Raw genomic sequence first — 9,166 nt, forward strand, 5'->3', positions numbered from 1 at the left:
ATGCAATGGTTTGATCTATGTATCCATTGTGGAAAGATTCCATCAGACTAGTTAACACTTTATCATCACTTCACCAACTTACCATTTTTTTTTTTTTTTTTGTGGTAAGAAATGTTAAAAATCTATTCTTTTAGTAATTTTGAAATGTACAACATATTATTAACTATGGTCACCATGCAGTTGCAATAGATCACTACTCCAGTTTAACTGAAACTGTCCTCTTTGATCAACATCTTTCCTTTTCCCTCCCTTTCCTCCAACTTTGTAGCATCTGGTGACCACCTTTCTGCTCTCTGCTTCTATGAATTTGACTTTTTTAGATTCTACCTATAAGATCATGCAATATTTGTCTGTCTGTGCCTGGCTTACTTTATTTAGCACACTATCTTCCAGTTCCATCCATATTGTTACAAATTACAGAATTTCCTTCCTTTTAAGGTTGTACAGTATTCCACTGTGTCTATACCACATTTTCTTTATCCATACATCTCCTAATGGACACTTAGGTTGCTTCCATATTTTGGCAATTGTAAGAAATGCTGAAATGTATCAGTTTACTTTTTAAAGATTTATCCCCTCTGTTGGGGTTGTCTCAACATATCTGATACATTTGATGACTGTATCCCAAGGGTTAACAGGCTTTAATTCAGCATGTTCTTCAGATGCAGTGTAAAGTAATGGATGAAAATAGATGTGCAGGTGATGGGGTGTTGCCTTTCTATACTCTACTAGGTGAGCCTTAGCTCCAGCCTAACCAAAGCCCATGTTATTATTCTCCAGCCACTTTAGGGTTCGTTTTCATTTCTGGACACAGTAAAATCTCTTTTTGTTACAGGGTCTTTGCACTTATTTTTTTCTCTTCTGGGAACCCTGTCCCCCTGATGATTGCTCAAGTCTCAACTTAACTGTCACTTCCTCAGAGAGGCATTTTCTTTCTATTATATTACTCTATTTATTTATTCTTTAGCACTTTTCATAGTCTGCATTGATTTTATTTCCCTGTTCCCTTGTTTCATGTAAGAGCCACAAGAGCAGCAGCCTTGCCTGTCACCACTATATCCCAGGGTCTAACGTAGTGAAGGGCAGAATACATAATAATAACAGTTAACATTTATTGGGCACTTACTATTTGTAAAGTACTGTACTAAGTACTTTTACATCTATTAATTCACCCAATCTTAATTTGCTCCTTTTTTACAGATGAGGAAGCTGGAACTTGTAGAGGATTTAAGAACCTAGCCACACATTAAGCACTTGGTAAGAGACAAAGCTATCTATGGTTTGGTGACTCCAAGTTTTCAGCTTTACATTGTTCTGCCTCTCCGCATCTGCTTCTGCAGGCGGTCATGATAGCACAGATCAAGGTCATGCCATGGTCCCAGTACCTTTTTTCTTTTCAAAAGTTATCTCAAGTTGTATTCATTAGCCTTTGAAGAAAACGTACTATTTTCCCCTCTATCTAGCATGATGTCTTACATTGGGGGACCATGTCCTAGGTCACCAAAGGTGTCAAAAGGCTTTTCAGCCCTGGCTTTCCAGATCTGTGCACACGTATCCTCTCCAGAATGACCAGTCACTGGTAGGAGGATGGTCTTGCCTCTCTTGCTCATTCTACAGTCCACAGACTACTGCCAGAGGCCTTTTTCCTCTCCATGTGTAAGCCTTCCTATTTCTCTCATATGGGTGGTATCTGTTCTGATGTTACAAATATTTTTTTCTCATTCTCTTTGTGTACACTATGTGTGCTGATTTTTCCTCAGTGTTTGCCTGCCATACTGACGCCAGCTCTCTCTGTACTTAATGCCCCCCTTCTTACTCCACATGAGATGGGGCAGCCAACTGCCCAGACTTTAGAGGGACTCAAAAGAGATGGTTTCTTTTTTACCCTGTGATACCCTTTTTCCATTCCCCAGTAAGCTGTTCCTCCAGTGCTGTCTCTGGGGGACATGTTGCTGCTCTTGCCTGGAGCTGCACTGGTTACTCGGTCTGGGCTCATGTACAGCTCTAATTCAATTTACAACGCAGTTACATAACTGTTCCCAGTCTCCAGTTGACCTTGATGTCAAGCAGCGGTCAAGTTGTACCAGCCCAGAGAAAGGAGGAGGAATCTCTGGTCAGCCCTTGAGAACATTTTAGCTGGGGTTCTGGAATGGAATGTGGCACCAAAAGGCCAAACCAGACCAGTAAATTCTTTGGAAGGTTGAAAAGCAAGTGTTGTTGATTTTTGTAAGATGGATGCTGTTGACTTTCAGGGCAATCCTGTGTCACTCAGGATTGTGTTCTTGGACCAAAGATGAGGGTGCTGTCCTCTTTTCCCATGAATCACTGTAAGTGGATGAGCCTTTCAGTCTCAATGGGAAGTGCTCCTAGGACTGTCTTGGCTTGGAAAAGTCTCAAGGACAAACTTTTAGCACATTCTTTTCTGAAGAGTTCTGGTTCTACTCAGTTCTAAACAGTGACAAGAATAGCTAAGTTTTACTTCTGTTCTTAATAAAGCGAGGAAGCCAGGGGTTTCAGGAAAAAAACAAAAACACAAACTAAAGCCTGGGCAAATCGGTCAAAATTTCAGAAATTCAGTGGTATGAAGACTCTCTAGGAGCAAGTACTCTGTTTATTTTGTTCTCTGCTATATCTTTACACCATGAATAATATCTGGTATGGACTAGGCACTCAGAGAATATTTGTTGGATGACTGTATAATAGGATTTGTGGATTGTGACAAGTGATCTTTTTCTAGTTAATCTGGCAAAGGCTACCATACTAGAAATTTTCAGAAGTCTGCTTTACGTATTTTAATCATATATGTGTCTGTGCAAATACAATGCTAGATAAATATTCTACAAATGTATATATACACAAATGTCTATATCTATCATGATTAGTGATCATTAACTGGTTACTCATCTATGATAAGCACATTAGTAGATTGTGCCTGGATTTAAAGATTGCCTTAAATAAACACCATTCATTTATACTAATTTGACTATCCTTATTGACAGAACTAGATTCATGGGACTTGTGAGATTTATGCAGTTACAAAAGGTTCCTTCCTTAGAAGGACCTCATACTTGGTTTAGTGCTCTTCAAATTCATAATAATTTTTGAACAAGATGACCCTATATTCATTTTACACTGGACCCCACAAAGGTAATTCTGCCAGAAGTATAGAGAGAGCAAGTGTAGAAAAATACTATCTAATATCACCTTTTATATGCTAACAGCCCTGAGTGAGAACAGTTGCTTACTGACTATGGCAACAACTAGGATAACTTGTGGTATGGTTTGGCTGTATCCTGACCCAAATCTCATCTTGAATTTTCACATGTTGTGGCAGTGAGAAGTAATTGAATCATGGGGCAAGTCTTTCCCATGCTGTTCTCGTGATAGTGAATCAGCCTCATGAGATCTGATAGTTTTAAAAAGGAGAGTTCCCCTGCACAAGCTCTTCTCTCTTTCCCTGCTGCCATCCACATAAGATGTGATTTGCTCCTCCTTGCCTTCCGCTATGATTGTGAGGCCTCCCCAGCCATGTAGAACTGTAAGTCCAATTAAACCTTTCTTTAGTAAATTGCCCAGTCTCGGGTATGCCTTTATTAGCAGCATGAAAATAGGCTAATACATCACGCATATCAAGAAAGGATTAATCTACTACTAGTTCAAGACATTAACTGATTAACTTTACTAATGACAAATGCATCACATATATATTCTTTCAAAGAATAATCCGAGTATAATTTGTGAATTCACTGGTAGCTCTTCTCTGATGTGAACTATCTCTGCTTTAACAATCTTTGCCTTCCAAAATTCAATAAATTTAAGAGGCCATAAATGTTAATAAATCATCCATATTGCTTATCTTTTTTGACAGCACAGCCATTCTCATTCCTGAAAATTCCTATTGTTTGGTCTGTATCACATTTTAGTGCTTGATCAAAATCAATTTTGAATTTGAATACATGCTGCAATCTAGTTCTTTTAAAAGGGTTTCCACATCAAGTGATTTTCAAAATTTTGCTCCCCAGAAAGTGTAGATAGGGCAACATATATAATGCTAATTTTTAAAATATTACGTAGCCTGACACTAGGCACATAATAGCCAATGAGTAAATACCTAATTAAGTAAATTGAACTAACAATTAGAAATTTCCTACTTACCATGCAGGAACATACACATAATAACTTTCATGTATCTTTTCTTAAGTAAAGGTTAAACTCCTAAACAGCTGTTTTTGCTCAAAAAATTTTAAAGTTGCCAAATATTAGATGGTAGCCTACACATGCTGCTTATATAAAAACAAATTCAAACCTCTTTGTATTTTTCAAAATAGAAAACCGAAGAAATTTTTTAAAAAGTCAAACCTTTGAAACACATAGTGATCTTTAGGTAGATTTCATTTTTCCAACGTCGCCTCATTTCAAAGCACACCAACTGCTCCAGCTTGGCTTTGCTGAACCATTTAACACCCACTTGCATCTCAGAAAGTTTCCTGTGTTTATAATTACAAAGGATATTTCATGACAACCTGTTTGTTGTTTATTTATTTATTTATTACAAACATCGAGTCACTCAGCACTTTGGCTGAGCAGAGCAGGTTCATTTTCATGCACATCTTGATACATAACTGAAGTTGTTGCTTTAAGTCAAGCTGAGGCCAGATCCTCACAGCCAGACAGTTCTTAATTGCTTCATTTTTGAGATAGGGATTTTCTGAAATATATTTTCTTGCAGAGGAGAAAAGATTTTAAAACTTTGCTTTCACTTCACACTGGGAACAAGGAACAAGCAGATGGAAAATAATGAGTTTCTTCAATACTGTCTTGGCTGGAGAAATATTTTCTTAGACTCCACCTTTTTCTACATGTGCCAGCAACACCAAAATCCTGTTTTCCATTAGTTTGATTCTTGTTAACTACACTTCATTCCTCTTTGGGTAGAGTAAATCACAGATGGAGTGCCATATCATCATGGTGCCCAGATAGAAAAAAATGTTCGCAAACTTTGACATCGATAAAGAATCTAAAATTCAAACTCATACCACCATATGCATCCTAGCAAAGAGAGTAATCATTTATACTGTTCTTTTGAAAAGAGACTAAAGTCTTTCATTTAAAATTTCTTCATGAAAAAACATCTCCATTGAAACGCAAAACTAAAACTAAAAAAAACAATGAAATAATGACTTACCACTGTAAGTGGACTAAATTAGAATAAATAGTATCTGAAAAGAATCAACTTAAAGTGTTTAAATAGCTATTAATTTCATCATAAAAATAATCTTAAGGCTGCATGTACAGGCTTAAAGGAAAAAATTAGACCAAAGTGGAAAGCAGAAGGCATCTTAGAAGCATCTACATCTCCTATCATTTTCCACAAGGAAATTGCATAAAAATCCTCTCCTTGAGAAAATTCAATCCTCCACATGCTATGGGAAAGTAACCCTCTTTTCTTATTTTCAAGTTTCTCAAATAGGGATTCAGTTTAAGTGGCTTCTCCCAGATCTTTCAGGTTTCCCTGGTTTTTAAAACATATTATCCCCATGAATGTTCTTCATTCAAAACATGAAACACTTTCAGGAAATCTACATACATCCAATAACAATTACATAAGTAGGCACTCATTCCAAAGAGGAAAAGAAAAAAGAAAAAGAGAAGCTTAAAGGGATTGGCTAAAGTGGGTGATCTACTAGGATGCTGGGAATAAGTGATTCTCTGGTGAAATGCCTCAAACACATTTTTGTTTTCAGTGAGCCTGAAAGCCTGAAGGGGGTTGACCTGAGGAGGATGGCATGAAAAAGCGATAAAGTGAGCAGGCTGGTACCTGTCCAGTATGCAACCCTAACTGCTGATCAATGATCTCTAACAAATCATTTGGAAGAGTTGGTAACTTATCCTCCAGTGTAATTTTTCAAAGACACTGATGTCATTATGGGTAAATAATAATTTGACATTGAATAAACCCCCCAAGATTTAGGGAAGTGAAATGGATTATGAATGACTGTCTCTGTCTATTTTCTGCTGCTATAACAGGATGCCACAGACTGGGTGATTTATAAAGAAAAAAATTTATTTGGCTCATGGTTCTAGAGCCATGATTCATCTTGAGGCAAATATTCTCCAGCTGTGAGCCGTGAAATCAAAACAAGTTATCTACTTTCAAAATACAGTGATAGGACAGGCATAGGATAGACATTCCCATTCCAAAAGGAAGAAATAGTCAAGAAGAAAGGCATAACTGGTCTCAAGTAAGTTCAAAGCCCAACAGGGAAAACAATATTAAGTGTTAAAGCTGGAGAATAATCTCCTTTGACTCCATGTCCCACTTCCTGAATACATTGGGGTGGGAGTTGAGCCCCCAGGGCCTCACACAACCCTACCCCCATGCCTTTGCTGAGCTTAGCCCACTCGGCTCTCAGGCGTTGGAGTCTCATGCTTGTAGCTCTCCTAGGCTCACATTGCACATTGACAGCTCTACAGTTCTTGGGTCTCCGTGTCCGTCCCAATCGTAAAGCTCCACTAGGCATCACAGTAGTGGGGACTCTCTGTGGTGACTCCACTCTTGCAGCAGGTTTCTGTCTGGGGCCCCCAGATTATTCATCACATCCGTTGAAATCTAGGTGGAGGTAGCCATGCCCCCAAACCTCTTGCATTCTGCAAACCTACAGACTGAACACCATATGGATGCCGTCAAGGATGGATTACTGCTTGCATGCTCCAGAGTGGCCTATCCTATACTTGGGCCTGCTTAAGCCCTGGCTAGGACAGTCAGGGAGAACTGCGCTGGGATACAGGGAGGAGCAGACAACTGAGTAAGCTCTGAGGAGAGAGCTCATGAAGAGTGCCCTGGGCCTGTCCCCTAAAACCATTCTTCCCTCCTAGAGCTCTGGGCCTGTGATAGGAGGGCAGCCTCTAGGAACTCTGAAGTGCCTTCAGGGTCCTTCTCTCATTGACTTGGTTAATAGCACCTGGCTCCCCTCTATCTATGGTGATCTCCTTACCAAATAGTTGCCTGGCTACACTCTTGATTTGCTCTCCTAAAGATGTATTTTCACTCTTTACATGGCCAGGCTGTGGATTTTCCAAATCTTTCCATTCTGCTTCTCTTTTAATTATACATTCCATCTTTAAATCATTCTTTTCCTCTCACATTTCACTGTATGTGTTTAGAAGTAGCCATGCAGTGGCCTGAATGGTTTGCTGCTTAGGTATTTTTTCTGCCAGATATTCTGTCATTGCTCTAAGTTCTTTCTACATTTTATAAAGCCTTCAAACATACACACAATTTTACCAAGATTTTTGATACTTAATAACGAGGATGGCTTTTACTCCAGTTTCCAATACCTCGTTTCTTATTTCTGTCTGAGGCTTCATCAGAATGGCCTTTAACTGCCCATATTTTTATGAACATTCTGGTCACAACCACTTAAGAAATCTCTAAGAAAATTCAAATTTCCTTATAATTCTCCTTTTCATCCAAACCCTCACCAGAAACACCCTTAATGTTTCACTGCAATACAGACTTTTTCTTGCCTGATTCTCCAAATACTTGTAGTCTCTACCATTACCCAGTTCCAAAGCTGCTTCTACATTTACAGGCATCTGTTCTAGTAACAGTAGCCGCATTTCTCAGTACCAATTATCTGTTTCACGGGTTAATGAGTGATTCCTTCCTGTTGAGATCTGTGTTTGCAAGTATCTTCACATCGCGAAGTGTCTCACTGTTAAGGAAAATAAAAAAGCTTACAAAGCTTTTAAGGGCGCTTCACCCCCCAGATAAAAGAAATATATTGTATTTTATGATAAATGAAGGGCATCTGCAACCTGTATCTTACTCAGGGTGAATCACTGGACTCATGTTTTTAAAAGGAAGAAAAATGGCTTGAAAGGAATTGTTTAAGAGTGGTAAAGTCATTTACAAAAGAAAACCAAATGAAAAATCAACCAAATTACATAGAGTAACTCTGCACTGAGTAACTAATTAATCATGGTGTCCAGGGGAGCCTATCTAGCTCTTGGTTTTCTGTGGTCTCAATAATAGGTAAATAGAAACTTAGAGAAAAAAAAGACTTGTCAGGTGTGTTTTTGCTTGTTTTTAACAAAGGCAGAAGTGCACTCAGGAGTCCTTAATTGAATTCACAAAGCCAGGCAATATGTTTCAATGTTATCATTGTAAAGCTATATTAAGTATCAGAGCAGCTTTTTGAAGTCAATATTTTTAAATAAAAAATACAATTAAAGAGGATCATGGTCCAGTGGTGAAAAACCAGGGCTTTTCCTTACTCCAGCTATTTAGCGCAGAAAAGTTTATGATAATTATTAGAATGATAGGCAATGATGAATTTCTACTATGCAACATATTAGGAAATGAAGACTGTTTTGGAATTGAAGAACTTTAGAATCAACCAAGAGTTGTGCAAATACAAGGCCTTGGCTTCAAAAGGGAAATTTAGTTGTAATCAAAAAAAAATCCTGCTCCTCATTGTACTTTTTGGCTGTAGGTCACAGGGCTCTGTTGGAGATGATGTTGCGCCATCACTCTAAGACATTCTACTATAACTTACTGAGTACTAAGTTTCAGTTCATATGCCTGGCCTCCTGGGTCCTAAGACACAGACCCAGACCACCAGGAGGGTGCAGCGCAGTATGTGGTGACTGCTAAACCCCTCACATAAAACAAAACAAAATAAAAAACAAGTTATTATTGCTAAGCAAACATGAGCTTTTTAAAAGGCTTTTATTATACAGAAAGGAATATAAAAACACAAAAAGATACTAAAGCCTGGTAAATACGTCCATTCTGAAAAAAACAAAAGTTATATTTTAAAACTCACAGGGAAAGCTCCACTTTGGTTTCAGTCATCATCTTTGGAAGAAAAGGCAGTTGGATTTTTCCATTAACACCTCACGGTGCCTTTCTCTCCATCCTGGGTGGTGGCCACGCCGCTATCAGCCTCTTCACACGACTCAGCAGTGGTCAGGGTTGGCCCTTAATGCTGAATTTGGTGTGGTGCTTTCAACAGACTCATTATTTGGCAGATATCCTGCCACACAGAGAGAACTTTTTGACCAGGTTGTAGCAATTTTTAATAAAAGGATAAACATAAACGGAACTCTCTGTACTTTTTCATTATAGAAATAGTGTTTGGTACTCAACTGATACATTGTACTC

At 38.4% G+C, this 9,166-nt stretch overlaps 1 long non-coding RNA gene across 1 annotated transcript; it reads right to left on the minus strand.

Moving 5' to 3' along the window:
• Nucleotides 1–1,098: 1,098 nt before the first annotated feature.
• Nucleotides 1,099–8,908, minus strand: LOC119628295 (uncharacterized). Its single transcript, XR_005244568.1, has 3 exons — nucleotides 8,829–8,908; nucleotides 4,360–4,487; nucleotides 1,099–2,448 (listed from the first exon to the last, which is right to left on the minus strand). It is a non-coding gene; the product is annotated as an uncharacterized lncRNA (long non-coding RNA).
• Nucleotides 8,909–9,166: the final 258 nt, after the last annotated feature.

Source organism: Chlorocebus sabaeus, chromosome 4 (assembly GCF_047675955.1).
Source record: "Chlorocebus sabaeus isolate Y175 chromosome 4, mChlSab1.0.hap1, whole genome shotgun sequence".
NCBI lineage: Eukaryota > Metazoa > Chordata > Mammalia > Primates > Cercopithecidae > Chlorocebus > Chlorocebus sabaeus.